This window comes from Rattus norvegicus, chromosome 6 (assembly GCF_021556685.1).
Source record: "Rattus norvegicus strain SHRSP/BbbUtx chromosome 6, alternate assembly SHRSP_T2T, whole genome shotgun sequence".
Lineage (NCBI taxonomy): Eukaryota > Metazoa > Chordata > Mammalia > Rodentia > Muridae > Rattus > Rattus norvegicus.
This window is the reverse complement of record NC_141539.1, coordinates 101,501,935-101,525,500: the sequence shown is the minus strand read 5'-3', so window position 1 is coordinate 101,525,500 and position 23,566 is coordinate 101,501,935. Positions and strand designations below refer to the sequence as shown.

At 46.0% G+C, this 23,566-nt stretch overlaps 1 long non-coding RNA gene across 1 annotated transcript in view; it reads right to left on the bottom strand.

The window, feature by feature from the left end:
- Positions 1-236: 236 nt before the first annotated feature.
- LOC102556012 (uncharacterized) overlaps positions 237-23,566 on the bottom strand; it is a 38,467-nt gene continuing 15,137 nt past the window's right edge. The window contains exons 3-4 of the long non-coding RNA XR_015623131.1: positions 8,013-8,266; positions 237-1,112 (exon numbers count right to left, since the gene is read on the bottom strand). This is a non-coding gene — a long non-coding RNA (uncharacterized LOC102556012). The remainder of the gene's footprint in view (positions 1,113-8,012; positions 8,267-23,566) is intronic.

The following is a 23,566-nucleotide window of genomic DNA, read 5'->3' as shown; positions in this document are numbered from 1 at the left end:
GTGCTCTTAACCGCTGAGCCATCTCTCCAGTCTCCACTTTAAATTTCTAATGTAAGAGTTGACAAGTTTTGTTTTGTTTTGTTTTGTTTTTCTGGAAAGGACTAAATAACATATATTTTAGCTGTTGAAGGCCCCATGGTTTGTCTTATAAAATATGATGTGGTGAGGGGGTACCTGCAGACCCCTGCCAAGGGGAACCCCTGAGTAATTTCACCATGCAGCAGAGCTGATATAAGGAGGTTTATTGGGGGAAGGGAGAAGAAGGAGGACCTGGAGAAGGGGTAGAGACAGATGGGTAGACATGTAGACAGGCAGACAAATGAGAGAGAGAGAGAGAGAGAGAGAGAGAGAGAGAGAGAGAGAGAAGTAAGCAGTCATATTCCACACATGGCACATCTGGCCCCTGTGGCAGGTGATGATGTAGGCTGTTACTAGGTCCCTGGAGGCACCTAGTGGAATCTGTAAGTAACCAGTTTGTCAGTTCTTCAGCCTTGAGGATGCCGTGCAAAAGCAGGTATAGATAACATGCACATGAGTGGGCATGGCTGTATTCCAATATAACTTTGTTTATAAATCAGGAAGCAGGCTTCATTTGGCCCATGGCGTGAGTTATGGTTTGCCAGTTTCAGCTCTATTGAAAAAACAAAACAAACCGAGGGAGGTGAGGAGGAGAACAGACAAAGCGTTGACAGCCATTGAAAAGTTGGGGATTGGGCCAACCCAAAAAGTGGTGGTTCGTGCCCACTTCTCTCTGTTATTTCCCTCACACCCTTCACTTCTGCATACAAATGCTTTCATTTCAAGCTGGTGTTTAATCAGAATGAGCCTCCCAGAAGCTGAGGAACGCAGCAGACCTCTGCAGTCTTGTTGAGGTCTTAGTATTTCCCAGGAGGCTCACAGATGAATTTCCTTTCGGAGTCTTACACCCTGGTAAACAGTTTTCCAAAAATGGAGATTGTAGTGCTCAGGGATGGAGCTCACCGCCCTCAGGGAAGCAGTGTTGTTCTCTTATTTCTCTGTGGGAAATCGGAATGTCCCGGGGTGGACCAGAAATTCACCAGAAGCTCTGTGAAGCGCTGGGAGCTCAGGAAGTTGGACTCTAGTCAGAACATCTGGGAGTTTAAAGAAGAAAATAAAGTTAAGTTATTCATCAGACTCCATACATTCTCTCAAAAGCAGATACTGTAATTACACAGAGACGAGACAATGGACCATGTTGTCAGCAGAAAGGAATCACATGCACCTCAACTGAAACTGTGCTGAGTTCTTACCTAATTTTGGATCATGGGTGGCAGATCTTTTATTTTAAGAAAGGAATCGGTCTCCTCGCTCCCCACGAGGTTTTTCACAGTGCCCGTGGAAGCAGGTCTTTATCACCTGGTCCCCAGCAGGATCTGTGCACTTTGTCCTCCAACAGGGTCAGCCCCATGCCTCTGTGCCTACTTGGCAGGATCTCACTCCGGAAACTGCATAAACTCTACTCACCACTGACTCCAGCCTCAGCTAGGAAGCCTCAGAAGTTCTTTTGTTTTGTTTTGGTTTTGGTTTGCTTTGCGTATTCTAACACTACCTGCCATTGTCCTGTTAACTGTGAATGGCCTTGTCAGTGACCTAGGGTAATTAAATTAATGCTACAGCCAGAAAGACCACCCCAGTGGGCTGGAGAGATGGCTCAGTGGTTAAAAGGACCTGCTGCTCTATCAGAGGAGCTGGGCTCACTTCCCAGCGCCACATGGCATCTTATAACCATCTGTTAATTCCAGTTCCAGGGGACCTGTTGCCCTCTTCTGGCCTCCAAGGGCACCAGGCACACATGTGGCACACAGACGACGTGCAGGCAGAACACCCGTACACACAAAGTGAAATGAATGCAAAAAGATGTTACTTCAATTTTTAAAAAAAGACTGTCCCCGCTTTTCCGTGGCTTGGCATGTTAAGAACTGTTTTTGTTCATGTCCTAACACAGGACAGGTGCACATGTTGTGTGTGCCGGAGGTCAAGCTCCTTCCCTTCATGGCTCCAGTGTCGTGGAGTCTTTGTCATTTTACTGCCTTTATATGTTATTTATTATTATTATTAGTGTGTGTGCGTGTATGCAGTGCACACCTATGAAGGTCAGAGGACTTTGGGGACCTGGGTTCTTTCTTGCCACTTTGTACTCAAGGGATGAAGCGTCGGTCCTTGGGGTCACATGGCAATGACCTTTACACACTGGTGAGCCTCGTTACCAGCCCGGTGTCTGTCGTTTTAGCTGACAGATGAAGAAAGACAGCCTCAGGAAGTCACACTCACTCACTCTGTGTAAACTGCATCTGTGAGAGTCCCCTGAGTTGTGGTTTGATAACGGTCCTCTATTCGCTGGAAGCAGTCCATTGCGAGGACAGTCTTCTTATTCTTGCTCTTCACAATGGGCACTGTACTGTTTTCAGTTTGGAGTATTATCAATAAAAAAAATGATTGTGAACACGTCTTTTGGTTCACTATTTCTATTGAGTAGAATTGCTGGGTCTTAAGATATCAACAACATCGGGCTGGAGAGATGGCTCAGCGGTTAAGAGCACTGACTGCGAGGTTGGGGATTTAGCTCAGTGGTAGAGCACTTGCCTAGCAAGCGCAAGGCCCTGGGTTCGGTCCCCAGCTCCGAAAAAAAGAAAAAGGAAAAAAAAAAAAAAGAGCACTGACTGCTCTTCCAGAGGTCCTGAGTTCAATTCCCAGCAACCACATGGTGGCTCACAACCATCTGTAATTGGATCTGATGTCTCTTCTGGTGTGGTCTGAAGACAGCTACAGTGTAGTTATATATAATAAACAAACAAATCTTAAAAAAAAGATATCAACAACATCAACAAATACTGCCGAATAGTTTTCCAAAGTGATCGTAGGCATTGACCTGCCTTCCTACCCCCAAGTATTTCATGAGACTTTCACCTGCTCCAAATACTTGCCAGCACTTGGTATTGTCCGTCCTTTAGCAATTCTGGGTATAGGTGAGGTGATGTTTTTGTGGTTTGGTTTGCGGATTCCTGATTGCTGAAGCTACTGAGCACTTTTGTATACACTGCCCACTACATCATTCTGTCTCAAGAACTTCCGGTCTGAGTCATAGCTTCTGTTCTTTAGTGCGGGTAGTCTTTTTCTGAGTGATTTGAAGAAAGTGTCGGTACGTTTGCCTTATGTTAAGTATTTTGACGCAGCTGTATTCTTACTTCCTGTAGATTTCCTTTTCCTTCTCTTAAAAGTAGTTTTGATTAGCAGAAGAAGTTTTACATTTTAATGAACTCTGTAGTTTTCTTCAATCTTTAATGGCTAGGAATTTTTGTGTAGTGGCTCTTCCAAGATCATAAAGATTTTTCGTGTTATCTTTTAGAAGTCTTATTCTTTTACCTTTTACTCTTAGGTCTGTGATTGATCTGGACATGGTTTTTGCATTCGGAGTCGTATAGGGAACAAGGGAATACTCAGGAATCAGGGTCATGTGTTGAAAGGACTATGTTTCTTCCTAATGTGACACAGGACCTCAGTTTTAAGTCAGGAGATTACCTACTGTTGGTCGATCTAGGGACACCTTATTTATTTATGTTTTCACTGACATCACATGTTTTCAATTGTGGTAGTTTAAAAACTGGTAATTTAATTGGGTGTGGTGGCATACACATAATGTTAGCATTTCTCCTAGGCTCTGCCCAACAGTTACCTAGCAACAGCCAGGTAAGTGCCTGGCTTGCTATAAAAGGACTGTTTGGCCTCTCTCATCTGCTCTCTGACCCTCCCCCTCTCTCTGGCCTCTGTCTCCCTCCTCTCCCCTTCTTTCTCCGTGTGTTCCTGGCCCCGCCTTTCCCCTTCTTTCTCTCCTTCTCTGTCCCCTCTTTCTCTGCCTCTACTCCCTTCTCAAACCCCCTTCTCGAGGGGAGAGGAGAGGAGAGGAGAGGAGAGAGAGAGAGAGAGAGAGAGAGAGAGAGAGAGAGAGAGAGAGAGAGGTTAAACAGTCTTTTTATAGCAAGCCAGGCTCCTACCTGGCTGTTGCTATGTAACTGTTGGGCAGAGCCTAGAAGAAATGCTAACACACATAATCCTAGGATTCCTGAGAGTCTGGGGCTAGAAGATTAAGAGTTATGGGCTAGCCTGGGCTATATAGTAAGATTCCTGTTGATCATACTGCAGGGATGGTATCACACCTAGGAGTCTATGGACAGACACAAATTAGACTCAGTGGGCTGTTTTTTTTAAAAAGGATCTGAAGATATGGGTGGGGAGATGGGAAATGGGTCTGGGAGAGTTAAGGGGGGAGTTAAGGGGGTAGACATGATCAAAACACATTGTCTAAAGTTCTCAGAGAATTAATAAAAATCTTCCTTAAAAAGGGACTGGTGGGGGGTTGGGGATTTAGCTCAGTGGTAGAGCGCTTGCTTAGGAAGCGCAAGGCCCTGGGTTCGGTCCCCAGCTCCAAAAAAAAGAACCAAAAAAAAAAAAAAGGGACTGGTGGCTTTCCCTGCCGTTTCACAATGCTGCAAAGGGAGGTAAGGCTCCTCGGGTCTGGAAGCCATGTCCATTCCTCCAGCATACTTCAGTCTGAGAATACTGCATTGAAAGTCAAACTGACGAACCGTTGTATGACTGTTACCCTGTGGGAAATGAGCTGTAAAAACATGGACCAAGTAGGTATGGTGGCTCATGCTGAGGCAGGAGCATGATGAGTAGGAGGCTAGCCTAAGATCAATACCAAAACTCAATCAAAAACAGTAAGATAGGTTGTTAAGGGTGAGAGAGAAGTGAGTCACAGCACAAAGAAAGGGTTTCAGGCAAGGAAAGTTCCGGGTTGTTTGGTTTTGTTGTTGGTTTTCTTTTGTGTTTGTTTTTTGTGTGTGTTGCTATATTAGTTGTTTTGACAGAGTCTCCTATAGTTCAGGCTGGCCTCAAACTTGACACGTAGCCAAGGCTGGCCTTGAACTCCTGACCTACCTCTCAAGTGCTGAGGTTATAGGTGTACACGACCACACCAGCCTCCAAACTATTCTGCATGGTATTATGATGGTGGGCACTTGCCACCAAGCCTGATGACCTGAGTCCCTGGGACCCATGTGGAGGAAGGAGAGACAGGCTCCTGGAAGTTCTCTTCTGATCCCTCTGATCTCCACACTGGAGCTGTGGCACACACACACACACACACACACACACACACACACACACACACACTAAATAAATCCAACATAAACTGTGGACATTAGCCCTAGGTTGTATGTTGGAGGCTCACTAGTAGTCATTAATGAACGCCCTATTTGGTGGAGAATGTGGGTAAGGGAGAAGCTGTGCTTGCTGGGCCAGGGGCACATGGGAATTCTCTGTGTTATCTACTCAATTTTATTATAAACCTCAAACTGCTGTTTAAAGATGAAGTCTGTCCCCTACACCCAAGGCTCAGGGAACACTGTGGAAGAGGAGGGTGAAAGACTGCTGGGGTCCAAGGATCGGGGGTTTCTGGGAGTCTATGCCTCTTGCAAGTGGGGCTCAGAGGAGCTCCACCCATGAAGTCTCACCAACATGGTTGCCTAAGCATGATTTGAACAAGAAGGACACTGATGGACATGCTATGGAAGTCAGGGAGCTCACAAGGCTTCAACCTAAACAAAGAACTACAGGCAACCAAAAGAATGCTGAAAACTGGAGAAATAGTCTTCCCCAGGGACGAGTGCACCAATTGGCGATCCAATACCAAATAGTCAGCCCTGAAAATAGACATTGTACAGTAACAGTATACAGCCGAGCACCTTGTATTTATAGATTTAAGAAACCCCCCCACACACACATGCACTAACGCACATAGACCACCACTACCACTACCACTACCACCACCATGAACAAGAACAAACTAAGGGAAAAGAGACCATCAATTTGAAAGAGAACAAGAGGATAAATGGGCAGGACTGAAGGGAGGAACAGGAAGGGGGAAATGATGTAATTATATTATCTCAAAAAGTAAAAGTTATAATTATAAAAAATAAATAAAAATCAGGTTGCTTGCATATTTTTGATAATTAAAGTCAACAATAACATTATTATTATTATTATTATTATTATTATTATTATTCACCTTGGATAGTTGTCTGGTGTCCAGGTCATTAAAAGCATATATACTACCACCTTAGAATTATGCCCTAGAATTCCATCCACGACAGCAGACATGGAACTGGCCCAGATTCTGCTTGTGTTTCTATGAGTTTTAGTTTAGCGTGGACACTGAGACACAGCACGCGCTCCGTAGCCATGCTCTCTACCCAAAGCCACTTCTTGTTTCGTTGTAACCTGCAAAGCCAATGTCACATAGACATAGACAATGTCACAATCCATCAGACCCTGCCACCACCGCCGGCCTCATGTTTTGAATGATACAGTTCACATCTTTTGCTCTTGTAATGTTTCCATCTAGGTTTTATTTAATTTCTGCTGCCAAACGCCAAGACCTGCTTTTTAGACTGAACTAATTTTCTTACAAAGCGGTGGCCCATAGGACCATGGTTCAGTCACTGAACTCAGATGACCCGCCTCCAGTACAGCTGAGCTCTGATTGGCTGAATTTGAGGGCGATCCTCAGACTGTCGATAACGCCCGATTATGAGCAGGCAAAACACTGCCAGCTGCTTGGTAGTGATCAGACTGCTCCTGCTTTCTGTTTTACGCAGACCCTGATTATGTTTGGGTAGATGTCTGCAGTGTTTGTTTCAATGGCTTCCAGAGTCGGAATATTCCAAAATCAAGTGTCTTTTTAGCCACCATCTGAAACACCTGTTTCCACTCTGTGTAAATTGTGTTTCTGCAGACAAAGGAGAAAGCTGCGTGTGAATGTTCTCACGCTAAGGCCAGATGTGAGCGAGCCAGCTCGCACCTGGAGCAGACTAGTCCATTGTCTGAACCCCACGGGAGGCTCCAGTGAGTTTGCTATCCAGAGCACACTTTACCTTTGCGGCCTCAGGTCACGCTGCGTGTTCCCACATCATGTCCAGCATGCAGAGGAGGCAGAGGAAATTGAGGGGTTCCCTGGAGAGCTTCCTTCTTTCTTCCCCCCAGCTTCCCCCATCTCCAGCCTCGTCTTCCCTCTCCTTGTCTTCTTGGCAGATGTGTGACAGGCTGAGCTTGCTAACAGTCCTCTCTCTCTCTCTCTCTCTCTCTCTCTCTCTCTCTCTCTCTCTCTCTCCTGCCAAGCCTGACCACCTGAGAGTAATCACTGGGACCCACAGGGTTGTAGGAGAGAACTAACTCCTAGGCCTCCCCACTTCCCCACCCCACAATCCTAGTGACCAGTCTAGTTCCTGTTTGACCTGCTCTGTTCTCTCTCTCTCTCTCTCTCTCTCTCTCTCTCTCTCTCTCTCTCTCTCTCTCTCTCTCTCTCTCTCTCTCTCTCGTCTGCTGCAGAATTGCATATGAGCTTTAATCAGTAGCCTAAACCAAAAATTCTTAAACCAAAAATGAAAGTGTTGAAGGCAAACTGGCCTCCAAGGGTCCAAGAAAAAAAAAAGCCTTGGGCCGCTTCTCCTCCTCTGCTGACCTTTGGGATGGTTTCAGGTACACACGTTCTGCTGGGAATTCTTAGTGGGTGCCCCAGGATGTGAGGTTATTTTGATTTGTTTGTTTTTATTTGCTTGGTTTCAGGAACCCAAAGGCATGGTTACTCCAGAATAACAGGAAGGTAAAACTGTAACGGAATATCCCCACTGTCTGTATCTCACTGAGGGGTTTGTTTGGAGTCATAATGGGTCACTATGTTATCGTGCTTGAATAAAAGCAGTAACCGATCAAGCACTTCTGTGCCACAAGTATTCAGTCCTTAAAACAATACAGAGTAGATGTAACTACGAAGTTAAGGCTTGCCCCATGCCCTATAGCCATCGAGGAGAAGTCTAGAAAAACATTTTGCTTATTGAATCTAATATTGTCTTGTTGGTTGCATTTTGTTTCTTTTTAAAAAGATTTATTGATTTTTAATTTTGTGTATATCTTCATATTTTATGTGCACTTACATGTATGTGGATGGCCAAGGAGATCAGAAGTGCTTCTTTGGATCCTCTGGAGTTATAAGCACTATGGAGGTGCTGGGAAAGGACTCAGGGTCACTGTAAGAGCAACAGGCTCTCTTGATGACTGAGCCATCTCCAGTCTCGCTGTGTAGCCTCGGGCTGGTCTTGACCTTGCGATCCTTCTGCCTCCTGCGTGCTATTACAAGTATGTGCCATCATGCCCAGCTGTGGTTCTCATTTGTCTGGAAACACTATAACTGTCAGAAAAAATGGGTCAGCTCAGAAAGCGTTACATTTTTCATTTAAAACAGTAATCACCAAGGTTGAAATGAACTCCTAGCTGAATATGTGTACATTCTGGTTAGTCGAATAACTTCTCGGAAGCCACTGTGAAAGTCAGCCATTAGACCTGGATTCCTGTCTGCTTCTCCTCTCACTCTGGGGAGCAGAGGGGAAGATTGCTTTGGGGTGGGGGACGTGGGGGGAAAGAGGGGCGGGTGTGGGAAGAGTATGCCGATGTTATAAAGATGCCCCAGCAGGTGGCAGTGTTTCCCACAGCAGCAGCCGCACAGCCCACGGAGTTCACTGCCCAGATGCTTAAGAGACAAGAAGACAAATTTGTGGGAGAAGATCATAGCACCTGCTTGCATTTTTTGTGTGTGCTGGGAATTGAACCCTTGGCCTTGTAGCTACTAAGTAAGTGCTCTACCACTGAGGTACACCCCTAGGCCTCATTTTAAAATTTTGTCCATTACATATAATTTTATTTTTATAATTAGCTAATTAATTAGAGACAGGGATGTGTGCTCATCATAGCTAAACCCAGGTTTGGACTGAACTTCCTTGTTTGTTCCCAGCCTGCAGAACTTAGCAGTTTGCTTTGTACTGCCAATGGCTCCTGGTTCCCACTACAAGTTTGGCACTTATCTGCATCTCTGACAAGGACGCACTAGGAGGTGCTGAAGTTCAGAGTTGGGTAAGGAATGACAAGCGTTAACACGCTGGTGTTCTGATGAGAACAGAGAGCAAGCTCGCCCTGACTGCAGCGAGGCCTCAGGCCTGGCAGAAAGGCCCAGCCCATTGGTTGGGCTGCCACAGAACGGGCATGACACTTCGGAATACATTGGACTGGTGTGTTTTCTTTCCATTTAAACCAAGGTGCACTGCAGGTTTCTGTGCTTCAGGGTAAGGGACAAGCCATTGAGAAAAACTAGGTCACTGCTCTATTTCAGCTTACAGATTCCTCTATAAAAAATTCCTTGTCTGTAAGTAGTAGTGGGAAGAGGTCATCAAAGTGGGGTGCATTCAGCATAACACAGAAGGGTCGCGCGGGAGGAAACTAATACAAGTTCTATATTTTCTTCTCATCCTTTAAGATGTCTATTTGTGGGGATATATTTTATGTGACATACACTGTTGGTATAATAAGTATATATCGCTTTGAACTACACATTAATATATACATGTACCATCACCATACATACATACATATATATGATACATACATAGATATTACATGTCTACAGTTGACAGTCTATGTATCCACACATCCTCAAAAATGTTCAGGACAAAGAGCATTCATACAGACCAAATGACCAGGGGGACCAGTGACACAGAACAACGTAGCCGGGTGAGCGCACTCACTTGACTGAGTGCTCGGCAGAATCAGGAGGTGTTTAGAGGGAAGACTCCCTAACTGCCCACAGGCTGGGTTTTTCACCTCCTGAGGACCCGGCTCATCCCTTTCTCTCCAGATCCACAGGGCCAGACACCATCTGTCATGACTTGAATTGTGCCCCTTACCCTATTTTCATATGTTGATTTTCTAACTCCTGGGACCGTAGACTGTTGATCTTACTTGGAAATAGGGGTGTTACAGATATCACTAATTAAGATGAGGCCATACGAACGTGAGCCTCTCTTCGGTGTGATCTGTGTACTTACAAAAGGGTTGGGGGTGGGTCTGTTGGTACAGTAGCATGCAGGAAGCCCTGGGGTTGATCCTCAGCACGAAAGAAACTAGCTGTGGTAGCACTCTATAATGTCTGCAGTCGGGATGGGGAGGAAAGATCAGGAGTTCAAGACCGTCCTCAGCCAAAGAGCAAGTTCAAGGTCAGGCAGCATTCCTCAGGGGGGGAGACAAGGCAGATGGACAGAACAGTCTGAAGAGACGGTGCAGACAGACAGACAGACGGCCATCTACAAGCCAAGGAGAGCAGTCTGGAACCCATCCTTCCGGTCCTACTGACAACTTGAACTCAGCTTTCTAGCCTTTAGAACCATGAAGAAATATATTTGTATTGTTTAAAGCGGCTCACTTAGTTGTGCTTTGCTATAGTAACATTAGCAACCCAAAATACCATTTGCTAAGAAAGTCATATGGAGGGGAGAAATCCGAAAACTGGGACTCAGGTTTAAAGATATTTAAATTCACTGATGCCTTCTTCAGGTTTCCGACTAGACTGCAGACCAGCGGCTTCCAAGCCTACAGCACCAGTTTAGAATCACTGAGACATCCAGCCTCATGGACTGCGCAGCCAGGAGGTTCTTAGTCTCTCCCGTGTTAGCCAGCATCTGGTGGGCTATCCAGACGATCTATTAGCCTGCCTCACCTTCTGGGAGGCAGGATCTCACCGTGTAGCTTTCACATACCTGGGACTCTAAGTGTCGACTAGGCTGGCCTCAAACTCAGAGATCTATCTGCTTGTGCCTCCTGAATGCTGGGATTAAAAGTGGAGGCTACCACGCCCAGCAGTAATCTACTTTTAAAGTATATGAATTCTGGGCTGGAGAGGTGGCTCTGTGGTTAGGAGCACTGACTGCTCTTGCAGAGGTCCTGAGTTTAATTCCCATCTCACAACCATGTGTAATGGGATCTGATGCTCTCTTCTGGTGTGTCTAAAGATAGCTACAGTGTACTTATATAAATAGAATAAATTAATCATATATATATATATATAAATTCTATCAGTTCTATTTCTCTAGAGAACCTTGACTAGTGCACCCTATCTAAAAAACACTCAAACAACAACAAACTCCACCCATAACTCCCTAAAATCAATACTGAAATTTCTTAGAGGCTTGGGTTGCCTGGGCGGCCCTCTTGTGGCCAGAGCCTGCCTTTAGCCTTTCCAGGCCAATCACCGCCTTATGATCTGCCTTACCACCACATTTCGTTCTAGCAGGTCTTCAGTTGAGAGCCACTTGCTGAACACAACCAGTGTTAAAAATGAAACTCCAGGGGTTGGGGATTTGGCTCAGTGGCAGAGCGCTTGCCTAGGAAGCGCAAGGCCCTGGGTTTGGTCCCCAGCTCCGAAAAAAAGAACAAAAAAAAAAAAAAAAAAAAAAAAAAAGAAACTCCAGAGCCTGGGGGTGGCTCCGAGGTAGAACACACGCTTGGCATGCCTGAGGCCTTGGGTTCAAACTCAAGTGCCAAGAAATACAAGACAGACACACAGACAACACTTTTGTCTCTCTCTTTTTTTTTTACTTTTGAAAGAGGGAGGGAAAGAGAGCAGGACAGACAGGCAGGCAGACAGGCTAACTTCTATATCCTTGACTAGCCTCAAACTTGTTATTTTCCTCCAATTTATGATTCCCCTGCTTCTGCCTCCCAAATGCTGGGTCACAAGCATGTGCCACTGTGCCTAGTTTTTGAGCAACTAATTTTTAAAGTAATAAGTGACAAAATATTCATTGCTTCTTAGTGTATAGTTTACTCTTACCTATGCTCCAAGGGTACTTGAATCTACAGCACCCGTCTGTGGAAACACTGGGAGCTGAGCTATCTCTATGCTCCTCCCTTCTTGACTCTAGGCTCAGTGAAGTCAGGTTGGTTCCTTGAAATCATTTACAACAAAAATGCTTAACCCAGGGAAGTTGTCAAACATGGTAGATCTACCTCAAGGAGAGCCCATTGTGAGTCATTTCCCAGCATACCATTCAGCAGATTTTTTTTTTCCGGAGCTGAGGACTGAACCCAGGGCCTTGCGCTTGCTAGGCAAGCGCTCTACCACTGAGCTAAATCCCCAACCCATTCAGTAGATCTTAACATGGGCAGTTAGACTCCATGTTGTGATAAAGTAGTAGGACAGCTGAAAAGCTTGAGAGACAAGTATTTCAGTGGGGCCCAGATCTGATGTGGGATTTAAACCAGCAATGAGCACTGAGAACAAGTCCAGTGGTTCCCTGTGCCACAGAGGAGGGAGACAATGAGGTGTACCTGGGAAGACACCTGCTGTGTCTTCTCACAGTGGGACGAGACAGTAGACGAACAGCTGCTCACTTCCATGCCTTCGGTATGTTTTACTGCTATGGGGTGACAGTGTGGAAGAGGAAATCTCTGAGCTGGCTTTCCTTTAACAACTCTTATGACTGTCAAATGTTAGAGGGACTCTTTCAGTCCTGCTCTGGGCAGCGAGAATAGGAGACCTCAAAAGGCTCAGACTTCCAGCACTCGCAACCCGTGTGAGAGTGCTCACAGATAACAGATAGGTGTTCAAGACCCGAACACAGTCCAGTTCTCAGGGCAACTATTGCTGGGTATAGCAGCAGCTATAAAATTAGCAGGTGACCCCACTTCTGCAAGAGGAGTGAGGCTGTTTCCAGACCGCAGCAGTTACACTGTGTGCTGTAGACATTGCAGGGGCTTGAGGCTGACCTGAGCTTGTCTCTAACCTTCCCATTGGCCAACTGTGTCCTAGACAGGGTTTGGCTTCCTCCAGGCTCCATTCTCCTATCTGCAGTGGTGAGAAATGAGAGCGTCTAGAGTTGAATGGCTGGAGGGGGAGGAGCATAGAGAGCAGTGGGGGAGGGGGATAGTGAGAACAAAGTATAATGACACCTATGTATGAAGATGTCATGATGAAACCCATTACTTTACATGTTGACTTGCGAAGTTGAGCAGAGACTTGTGTGTGTGTGTGTGTGTGTGTGTGTGTGTGTGTGTGTGTGTTTCATAGTTACAGTGCTTATTGATATAATAAACAGAAAGGTGGTAATTCAACCAACTATGAAGAAGAAGTGAGACGCCCTAGACAGAGATAAGGATGTGACTCAGTCAGTAGGGTGCTTGCCTGATATACACAAATCCCTGACTTCAGTTCCACAGCACTGCACGAAGACTGGGCATGGTGGTATATGCTTGTAATACCAGCACCCAGAAGATAGAAGGAAGATCAGACAGAAGGGGATCAGCAGTTCAAGACCATCCTCAGACACATAGTAAATCTGAGGCTAACCTTGACTATCTGAGACCCTATCTCAAACAAACAAACAAATAAATAAATAAGCAAATGTGGGCCACATGGGTGATAGCATATCTAAATCCTTGCCTATTAGAGCAGAGCATGAAATAGTAAGCGTATTATTTAAAGATGCCAATAACAGAACGAAGACATTAGCCTTAAAGATCCAGGTGTGGTGGCGCATGCCTTTAGCCCAGCACTGAGGAAGCAGAGGTGGGTGGATCTCAGTGAGTTCAAGGCCCGCCTGGTCTACACAGTGAGTTACAGGACAGTTGGGGCTATGTAGTAAGACCCTGTCATGAAAAAACAACCAAACCAAACCAACAATGACAAAAAAAGTTAACCTTAAAGGGCATGTGGGTTACGTGGGGTGGGGCAGTTATGTCTGACTTCCTGTGGAGGTTTTCCAAGCCTTTTGCCTTAAATTTTTTCTTTTATATTATATGTGTATGAGTGTTTTGGCTGAAAACATGTCTGTGTACCACATGCATGCCCAAAGAGATCTCCAGATTCCCAGAAACTGGAGTTACAGATGTCATGAGCTGCAATATGGGTGTTAGAATTGAACTCAGGTCTTCAGGAAGAACAGTAAAGGTTCTCAACCTCTGGGCCATCTCTCCCACCCCACTGGTTCATTTTTTTTAAAGATTTATTTATTTTATGTATACATTGTCACTGTCTTCAGACACATCAGGCATCGGATCCCATTACAGATGGTTGTGAGCCACCATGTGATTGCTGGGATTTGAACTCAGGACCTCTGGAAGAGCAGTGCTCTTTTTTTTTTTTTTTTTTTTTGGTTCTTTTTTTTCGGAGCTGGGGACCGAACCGCTTCCTTGCGCTTCCTAGGTAAGCGCTCTACCACTGAACTAAATCCCCAGCCCCGCAGTCAGTGCTCTTAACCACTGAGCCACCTCTCCAGCCCCCACTGGTTCATTTTTAAAAGGAAATATAATTATGGTCACCTGCACAAGATCAAGTCATTACAAGAGCAGCCAGTGTCCCAGCAGACAGCGCTAATTGGACTCAGTGTGTATGGGGGTGCAGAAAGTGGGGGGAAAGGGAACCTGTCAGGAGGGGTTGGGGACAGGGGGAGCATGGAGCTGTGGGTGGATATGCTCAAGGCATGCTGTATACCTGTATGAAACCGTCAAAGAGTAAAAGCGAGGTAGAAAGAAACCGGCTGTGCATCCTATGGCTGGGTTTCCAATCCGCCTCCCCCTCGAGCAGTTGTTGAGTTCAATCTGTTCTTTTCTCTGAAGTTGCATTTACACGCCTCCCTTCAGGAGTGCTGGAAACAGTTCTTATTTATAGCCCTTGTCTCTAGGATTCCGTAACTCCTTTAGGCCGGCTGTGTCTCTTGATTTATACTATGTTGATAAATCATTCCCAATAAGGCCTTTTTTCTCTTTCAAAAAAAAAAAAAAAAAAGAAAACTGTGAAGAGATGGAGGGAGCAGTTTTATCTCTGCAGTTGAGCAGAGAAGCTTCAGGAAGGAGCTGTGCTCAGTGGAACCTGATCTCATGGCCTCTCACGCCCTCACAGCCAGACTGACTCCACCACGCACCTTCCCTCTCCAGACTCATACACAGCTGCAGACCTTAGGCCCATTCTCTTTAAGTTTTCAATCCTGTCATGGGCTTCAGGGGACTCCCAAACCCCAACAGTTACCTATGCGACTTCTGGAAAAGGGCTCGAGTCATTTTCAGACTTTGGATCTCCACAGCCTCAGAACTGAAATGGCCTGGCTTTATGTAGGTCTCCAATACTCCCAACAAGACAAATTTAAGTGGCTTTCGTACCTAGGGACCCAAGCAAAACTGTGCTGTGCCTATCACTTTGTCAAGATTCTAAATGTATGGTGGTGGTAGGAACCCCAACTCTGGAGCAGACTGCCTTGACTATCTCCTAGCAGTGGGACCTCTTTTGGACATTTGACCTCTTTCTGCTTTTTCTTGCTAGTTATAAAGTGGGACAGATAAAAGTACCTGTCCTGTTAGACAAGTTAATAATATAGGGTAAGTGGTTAGAACAACCTGGCACTGGGGCAGTGTCACGTGGTCTCTGGTCCTTCACTGTACGGCACGATGTATCATAGTGCGTACCTGTACTTCATCACCATGGAGTTTCTGTGTTGGGGAGACACGTCTGAAGAACCTCGTAGGGTCAGTGTAGCATCTCAGAGGGTCCTGTATGCACAAGTGACACTGCAGTGATGCTGTAGAGAGAGCAGAGCCTTCTAGTGGCTCTGTGTGTGTGTGTGTGTGTGTGTGTGTGTGTGCATCTGCATGTGTGTGTGCATGTGTGTATTCATCTGCATGTGTGTGTTCATCTGCATGTGTGTGTTCATCTGCATGTGTGTGTGCATGTGTGTATTCATCTGCATGTGTATGTATGTGCATCTGCATGTGTGTGTGTGTTCATCTGCATGTGTGTGCCGTACCTCCTTCTCTTCCCTTCTTCACCCAGGCTAAGATCCTAGGCAGGCCTGTTCCACAGGCTTAGGGAAAACATCAAAGAAGGAAGCTGGAGAGAGGAGACAAAAGCTGGCTCAGGATCAGCAATGACTCAAAGCAGACACCCAAGATCAAATGCGAACATAGCAGAAACTCGGGATTGCCCAGAGACTGCTTGTCCCAAAGCTTACGTATGCCCTTCCTATTGTTTCCCCTCCACGTACAGTGTATGTGCGTGTGTGCATGTGTGTGTTTGTGTGTATGTGTGTTTGTGTGTATGTGTGTGTTTGTGTGTATGTGTGTGTGCATGTGTGTGTTTGTGTGCATGTGTGTGTGCATGTGTGTGTGCATGTGTGTGTGCATGTGTGTGTGCATGTGTGTGCATGTGTGTGCTTGTGTGTGTGCATGTGTGTGTTTGTGTGTATGTGTGTTTGTGTGTATGTGTGTGTTTGTGTGTATGTGTGTGTGCATGTGTGTGTTTGTGTGCATGTGTGTGTGCATGTGTGTGTGCATGTGTGTGTGTGCATGTGTGTGCATGTGTGTGCTTGTGTGTGTGCATGTGTGTGTGTGTGTGTGTGTGTGTGTGTGTGTGTGTGCATGTTGGGGATTGAACCTGGGGTCTCGAGTGTGTTAAGAATATAGAACCTGAGCTAAACCTCAGCCCCCATCCCAGGACATTATAAATTTAATTATTTTTCTTTACATCATTGTTATAGTTTTTCATATCTCTCACTATAAGTCCCTCTCAACATTTGTTTTGCAAATATTTTCATTTCTATTGGTTGTCTTCAAATTTTGTTGATATCCACTTTTTTTTTTTTTTTTTTGGTTCTTTTTTTCGGAGCTGGGGACCGAACCCAGGGCCTTGCGCTTCCTAGGTAAGCACTCTACCACTGAGCTAAATCCCCAGCCCCTGATATCCACTTTAAAATATGTTGAATAATCATTTTTATTTAAATGTTTATTTATGTGGGACTCACGTGCCATGGCTCATGTATGAGGTCAGAGGACAACTTTTGGCAGCAGACACTTTTTTTTTTCTTTTTTTTAAGAGCTGGGGACCGAACCCAGGGCCTTGCGCTTGCTAGGCAAGCGCTCTACCACTGAGCTAAATCCCCAACCCTCAGCAGACACTTTTATTTCTGAGCCATCTTGCCAGGACTTTCTCCCTAAAGACAGCAGTGATACACTTTAAAGCGCGCGCACACACACACACACACACACACACACACACACACACACACACACACTTGTTATTTTGTTATTTTATTATTTGTTTTATTGGTTGGTTTTTTTTTTTCTTTTTCTTTTTTTCGGAGCTGGGGACTGAACCCAGGGCCTTGCGGTTGCTAGGCAAGCGCTCTACCACTGAGCTAAATCCCCAACCCCTTATTGGTTGGTTTTGAGATGTTCTTGCCATATAGCTGTCTGGCTTAGAACTCACTGTGTAGACTAGGCTAGTCTCAAATATTTAGAAACATTTGTTTTTGGTTGCTTGTGTTGTTTGTGCTTCAGGATCATATCATAGGAATGACTACTACATAAACCAAAATCGCAAAGATTTATGACTGTTTTCTTCTAGGAAATTTGTAATTTCAGATGTTGTAGTTAGATCTACAACATATGTAGTTTTAATTGTCAGTTTGACAGACTCTAAAATCATCTGCCACATGGGCTTGTGGGAATGTTTGTGAGTATTATATTGATTTCACTATTGAGGTAAGACTGCCTGCCCACTGTGGGTGGCACCATTCCCTAAGCAGAGGATCCTGGACTGCATAAGAGTGGAGAAGGCAAGCTGGCACCAGTGGGCTTTCAGTGCTCTCTTCTGATTGCTGTCATAACCTGATGCTTCAAGTTCCTACTGCCTTGTATTTCCAGATATGTCAGTCTATGCCTCAAGCTATTTCTAGCTTTGGCTGCTCATTTGAGAGCGTTTAATCACAGCCACAGAAAGACACCAAGAGGATGTTTTAGTTCTGCTGTATTGTGAGAAGTAGAAATCCAAGTTCTCTCTTTCGTATGTTGGTATCCAGTTACTTTTACACCCGATTGTTGCATGGATTCCCTGAGAGAACTGTCATGATAATCTTCTCAAAATCCACTGACCATAAACGTGACATTTATTCAGACTCTTCCTGCTATGTCCTTCTTCCAAAGCATTGCACTGACTGAGGCTTTCTGCATTCACCTCTTCTGATCCTGGCACCCTGTACTAGGCACCCATACTATACCTGTGCCAGGTGAAGACAGGGACCTGGCTGTCACCTCAGGGAACTACACAAGTGTCCCTTGTCTTAGGGTTTCTATTGCTGTCAGGAGACACCATAATCATGGCAACTCTTATAAAGGTAACATTTAATTGGGGATGGCTAACAGTTCAGAGGTTTAGTGCACTATCATCTTAGCAGGAAGCATGGTGTGGTGGCACGCAGGCAGACATGGTGCTGCAGAAGGAACTGAGCCTTCTACATCTTAATCCATGTGCAACAGGAAGAGACTGAAACAGAATGGCCAGTCTTGAGCACCTGAGATCTCAAAGCCTGTCCCCAGTGACACACTTTCTCCAACAAGATTACACCTCCTGATAGTGCCACTCCCTATGAGCCTAGTTAGGGCCATTTTTTATTCAAACCACCATATCCCTCTACAAATTTCCTTTTTGTATGGTTCTTTCAGACAAGCTTACTACATTGTAGCCCAGGCTGGCCTGGAACTCAGTATTATAACTGTAGCCCAGGTTGGCCTGAAAGTCATGATTTTCTAGGAACCCGCCCTAAGCCTGTCTCACATATTAAAAAGCTGTGGCAAAATATAAATAGCGTTACTTAGTCATGGTGGAGAACCGTGAACTCTACTTCCCAAACTTTCCACGACCCACCAAAACAAACAAACAAACAAACAAACAAACAAACAAAACCTTAGTAGCAGTAACTCCCCATTGTTTTCTGGCTTCTGCCTCCAGTAACCTCATATCTCCTCTCTGATTCTGAGACTCTGCGAGATGAGTTATGAGATGGGTCATATGTGTGAAATCACAGCATACCATTCCTTCTGTGATTGGCATGTTCTCCCCCTGAGGCCAGACAATTTGAACCATTTAGAGGAATGGGATCCATAGGCAGGCAGGCAACAGGCTCAGGGACAGCCCCTGCTCCAGTTGTTAGAGGACCAGCATGAAGACCAAGATGCTCATCTGCGACATATGTGCAGGGTGCCTAGGTCCAGCATGAGCTTGCTCTTTGGTTGGTGATTCAGACTCTGGGAGCCCCCAAGGGTCTGGGTTAGTTGACTCTGTTGGTCTCCCTGTGGAGTCCCTGTCCTCTTTGGATCCCTCAGACTCTTCCACAAGACTCCTCAAGCTCCATCTAATGTTTGGCTGTGGGCTCTGCATCTCTTTCCATTGGCTCCTGGGTGGAGCCTCTCACCCAGTTAGGCTTGATCCTCACCTGCAAGCCTAGCAGAGTATCAATTAATAATGTCAGGGATTGGTTCTTGCCCATGGGATGGGTCTCAATTTGGGGCACAGTCATTGGTCGGCCATGTCCTCCATCTCTGCTTTGTCCCTGAACATCTTGTAGGCAGAACACATTTTGAGTTGACGATTTTATGGGTGAATTACTGTCCTTATCCTTTCATTGGGAGTCCTGCCTGGCTAGAGGAAGGGGTCATTTCTGGATCCATAGCCCCCACTGCTAGGAGTCTTGGCTAGAGTCACCCCATAGACCCTCTGGGGCTTCCACCCATTCCAGGTCTCTGGCATGTCCTGGAGATTGCCCCTCTCCCCCAACCACTTTCCCTTCTCTCTTCCCTGCTCTCCCTACATCTGATCCCCACCCCTGCCTTGCTCCCCTCCCCACCCCTTCTCCTGGCTCGGTTTATGTTATCTCGGGTATTTGCTACAGTGCTGGGAACTAGCGCTGTGACTCAGCCTTGACTCAGCCTCTCCAGCCACCTACCCTTTCGGGCAGACAGAGATCTCTTTGTCTGACCCCACACCAGTTCTGCTAATCAGCCCTTGTTTCTGAGGTCCCTCCTACCATGCACCTTCTGTGCTGACCGGCTTTGGACATTCAGCCGTTTGTCTCAGCCTTCTGCCCACCCCACCCCAACCTCTGCACTCAGCTAGTCTTACTTGAGTGCCTGTTTGTGCGTGCCCTGGGGTCACTTGGGGGAAGTAATGAGATTTAAGGGCCTCTTTACCTCTGGAATCTAGAACTGCTCTTGAAGAGCTACTGACTAGCAACATTGCTTTCCTTGGTTAAATGAGCTGAACGGGAGACTCTGGAGGAATCCGAAGGAGGAGTGCCTGGAAGTGCTCAGCTTGCCCCTACCTTTAAGATACATCGAGACATCAGAAAGAGGGAACCTTGACTGAGAAAGTGCCCCATCAGGTTGGCTAACATTAAAGGGAGAACAGCTAAAGAGCTCCCTTCCTTCCTTTCCCCTCAGTCTGCAGTGACCCTGAGTCGCTGAGTATGCAACAAATTTAATTTAATTTACCACAGGCTCTCTTCTGGGATGAGTGCTATCCCATTCTGGGCAGGCCAAATGGGTCTGGACCGAGACCCATACAGACCCATATCTATATATCTATAGATATATATATTTTTGAAAGGTCAAGATTTTATTGTCTTCATAACAAAAATCAACTTAGAACTGGATCACTTGGCCCTTTCTCTTCTTGTCACCTCCTCCCAGTTCAAAATGCTTGCATCTCTCTTTTTTTTTTTTTTTTTTTTTTTTTTTGGTTCTTTTTTTTCGGAGCTGGGGACCCAACCCAGGGCCTTGCGCTTCCTAGGTAAGCGCTCTACCACTGAGCTAAATCCCCAGCCCCATGCTTGCATCTCTTAATAGCCATCGTCCTCTTGGATCTGCTGTTGGGCTCAACATAGTCCAGTCTCAGCATCATCGTCTTTGTAGTTTTAACGGAAAATGGGCCTAGTCTGCCCACCATAGCCACTCTGTTTCCTATCATAACGCCGCTTTCCCTGGGCAGACAAAGAACCTGTGCCCTTCTTGTACTGCAGCACCATGAGGGGTTGGCCCTTCCCGCATTTTTTGCAGAATGTCAGGCGTGTCTTAGGAATGTTCGCCATGTTTGCAGGAGCGCTGTCAGCTCAGAAAGAATCGGGCTGAGGCTATATTACAAGTGGAGTCCAGAGGTCTCTCTGGAAGCGGAGGGCAGCCTCTACCCTGTGAACTCTCATGGCCTCTTGGCACCTTCGTCAGCAGGCAACCGGTCTTTGCTGCCAGCTGATGGACCACTGATGATGGACATTGAATGGGTCATCGGATTCGTTTTCCTGATAAGGCAGGGTGGAGCTTGCGCACTGGGGCGGGGCCCATGCTCACTCTGCACTTTGCAGATGTGCTGGCTCAGCAAAGCTGAGGCTGACTCAGACCGTGGAGGAATATAGAAATTACAGGGAAGGACGAATTTTATTTTCTTTTTTCTTTTTTTCAGAGCTGGGGACCGAACCCAGGGCCTTGCGCTTGCTAGGCAAGCGCTCTACCACTGAGCTAAATCCCCAACCCCGGAAGGACATATTTTTCTAGGCCTAGACTCCAAAGTGAGGACAGAGCGTCGGTCCTCACATCCATCTCCAGCTCAAGGAGCGAAACAGATGAGGCAAGTGAGAGAGGCCTCCACAGGCCCAGGGAAACCTCATCATGGGAAGGTAGTCTCAAGAATACAGGCTTCTGGGATTATGTCTTAGTCAGGGTTTGTATCCCTGCACAAACGTCATGACCAAGAAGCAAGCTGGGGAGGAAAAGGTTTATTCAGCTGACATTTCCACATTGCTGTTCATCACCAAAGGAAGTCAGGACTGGAACTCAAGCAGGTCAGGAAGCAGGAGCTGATGCAGAGGCCATGGAGGGATGTTACTTACTGGCTTACTGGCTTGCTCAGTTTGCTTTTTTTTTTTTTTAAGATTTATTTATTGAGTACACTGCAGCTGTCTTCAGACACACCAGAAGAGTGCATTGGATCCTGTTACAGATGGTTGTGAACCACCATGTGGTTGCTGGGGGATTGAACTCAGGACCTCTGGAAGAGCAGTCAGTGCTCTTAACCACTGAGCCATCTCTCCAGCCCCAGCTTGCTTTTTTTTTTTTTTTTTTTTAATAGAACCCAAGATTACCAGCCTAGGGCTGGCATCACTCACAATGGGCTGGGCCCTTCCGCCTTGATCACTAGTTGAGAAAATGCCTTACAGCTGGGCCTCATGGAGGCGTTTCCACAACTGAAGCTCCTTTCTCTGTGATAACTCCAGCTTGTGTCAAGTTGACACACAAAACCAGCCAGTACAGTTTGTTTTGGAAGAAGAGACTTGGGATTATGTCCTGGCTCCTACAAGAGACCTGACATTGGATTTGACCATCCAAATATTAAAGCTATAATTGCATGTTGTGGGCAGGGCAGGTTTGGTTTCCCGTGGCCACATCCTGTACTGGGCGGCAGCGCTACACAAAGCCAAATTTGATCAGCTTGAGTAGGTGTGATAGAAGCCAAGAGGAAGGGCCCCAAAACACAAAGCAAGTCATACTGCCTCCCACAAGCCCACTGGGGCAGGTTTTACCCAGAAAGTCCATTTTTAATGGACAGAGAGCCAAGCCATGGATACTGTGTTGGTCCGGTTTGTGAAAAGCAATCTCCCGGATGAAGAAGACTGGGGGTGGGAACAGGCGAGGAGGAACCTAGGTGGACCCAGCCAGGAAACACCTAGGCTGACTATGCTGTCTCTCTCCAGACCTACACAGGAGCATCAAACCACTTTTGAGCACTGAAATGTTGGGGTCCTGGGCCAGTCCTTTCTGGTGACCTTGGCCCTGCAGCCTGTTGAGGGAGATGGCTCCCTCCCTATGAAATCAGCAGAATAAGACAGATGAACACAGCAACCTGCAGACCTACGGAAAGGGAGAGGAGTCACAGGGGAAGAAGCTGTGGTCACTGTGGTTTCAGAAGATAGGAAAGAGATGGTTGTTGGGAGAGTTTCTTTGGAGAATGTCTTTCCAGTGGTGTCACCAAGGAGTGGAGCCCAGAGTCTATATCTCTTTAAAGAACTGGAGAGATGGTTTAGCAGCTAAGAGTGCTCACTACTCTTCCAGAGACTTGTTCAGTTCCCAGTGCTTTGTTACCATGAGTAACTACAGCTGCAATGGCTTAGGCGCCCTCTGCTGGCCTCCCCAGGTATCTGAACGTGCATGGGATACATATACAAACATAAACCTTAATTAATTAACAATTAACTAATTTGTTAATTTGTGAGTTAATTAATTTTGACTTTCAAGACAGGGTTTCTTTGTGTAGTAGACCTGGCTGTCCTGGAACTCACTTTGTAGACCAGACTGCCTCTGCTTTCCAAACACAGGGATTAAAGGTATGCGCCATCAGACCCACTTCAAAAAAGTTCTTGTAACCACATAAGCTAACTGCTTTTCAGTTAATATTGCTTCTAATACTTTTTCCCCTCTGCTTCACTCTTTATTTTTAAAATCAAGATCTCAATTGGGCCCACACCTTTAATTTCAGCATTCTGGAGGCAGAGATGGATGTTTGCGAGTTCCAGGCCACTCTGGTCTACAGAGTAAGTTCCAGGACAGCCAGGATTGTTACACAGAGAATCCCTGTCTCAAACAAACAAACAAACAAACAAACAAACAAACAAACAAACGGTCTTGTGTTATAGGAATACTGTGTGGTGTGTGTACTCTCTCTCAGGAGATTGGATACAGACACATATACCACTGTATGCTTGTAGAGGCTAGAGGACAACTTTGTGAAGTCTACACACCCCTTCCACCCCTACAAGGATGGAATCTAGGCCATGAGGCTTGCAAACAATGTGCC